Genomic DNA, 1,663 nt, shown 5'->3' with positions numbered 1-1,663 from the left:
TGATGAAGAGGATGATGATTAAAAGGATGATAATAATGTTAATAATGATAATGATGATTTTTATCATTATCATCTTTATCACTATTATTCATAATAACAATGATGATAATAATAATAATAAGGCTAACAAAAGAAGAAATTATGATAATGATGATAATAATGATAACAGAAATGATGATAATGATAATAATAATGATGACAGTAATAATGATAATGAAAATGATGGTAATAATAGTAGTAATACTAATGAATATAAGAATAACGGTATGGTTATTATCACAAGCAGGATGATTATAAAGAAATTGTTTATAACTAACATATGTATTGTTATAAGATTACTGATAATAATATCAACATCAATGAATGTTATTTGAAATTCGATGTGAGATGAACCCCTATGAAAATTACTGTCGCCATTAATTATAAACAAACAGTTGAATGAATGACGATAATAGACAGATGATTGGCAACCTCCCCATAAACCGTAATAATAGCCAAATGACCCTTAATAGTTACGGTGAACAAGGCTAATGGCTATTTAATAACACAGGCAATGGCCTTATTATCTTGGGTCAGCGGACGTCATTGCAAACCGGATGACTGTTGTAACCGCCCTGTCGAACTGATGACGTAAGCGATGACGTCATCGGGGAGCGAGAAGAATTTGGCGGGAAAAATGGACTATGAAGCTGTTTAGTGAAGAAAAAAACAAGTGATGCGCAGATTGCGTGGTGAGCGAGATCCAGTCTACAAAGACTTGCATTTACCGGAAAGAAAAAAATGTTGAAAAAAATGTTAGTTATTGACGAAAACAAAATCTTTGTTGGTGTCTTATGTTGAGGGTTCAGAGGCGAAGAAAATATTCATAAATGAGGGTCGCTAATTTTTTCCTCCGTCATAAATGAAACAACCAAATTTAGATGAAAAGCTGGAAAATGAAAAAGTAGAATTACTTCAAAACTTTATATTTCTAAAGTTATTGCAATATCCTATGATACTATAATATTGCAAATGTCTTTCTAAACCGGAAATATTCTTTTTATTATCTGCAATATTGAAGACTCTCCTGTTTTTAATCACAACGGATAAGTTTCCCTTTCCACACAAAAAATATTCGTTTAACGTAAAAGACTTGATTTGAAATACACTGAAAATAAATACCTGGTCTCTTTGTCACATAAAGTATATATACAAACAAATTAATAAAAAGGAAAATAAAGGGATCAGGTGTGTAAATGTATATATTCTGAATATGTATATTTATATATATGTACATATCTATATCTTTATCTATATATATCTATCTATCTACCAATCAATCAATATATCTATCTATCTATCAATCAATCAATATATCTATCTATCTCTCTCTCTCTCTCTCTCTCTCTCTCTCTCTCTCTCTCTCTCTCTCTATATATATATATATATATATATATATATATATATATATATATATATATATATATATATATATATATATATATATATATATATATATATATATATATATATACATATATATATATACGCACGAGAATTTATCCAAGACTTCGATTAAGCCCGCGTTCTCTCTCCATCTTTTCGAGAAGCTTCAATAGGACACCGAGCCTAAATTGATTGATTTTCTGGGCAACATTGCACCAACGCGCCCGCACACAACACT

This window comes from Penaeus vannamei, chromosome 2 (genome assembly GCF_042767895.1).
Source record: "Penaeus vannamei isolate JL-2024 chromosome 2, ASM4276789v1, whole genome shotgun sequence".
Lineage (NCBI taxonomy): Eukaryota > Metazoa > Arthropoda > Malacostraca > Decapoda > Penaeidae > Penaeus > Penaeus vannamei.
The sequence above is the reverse complement of the archived record's forward strand: the minus strand, read 5'-3'. Positions refer to the sequence as shown.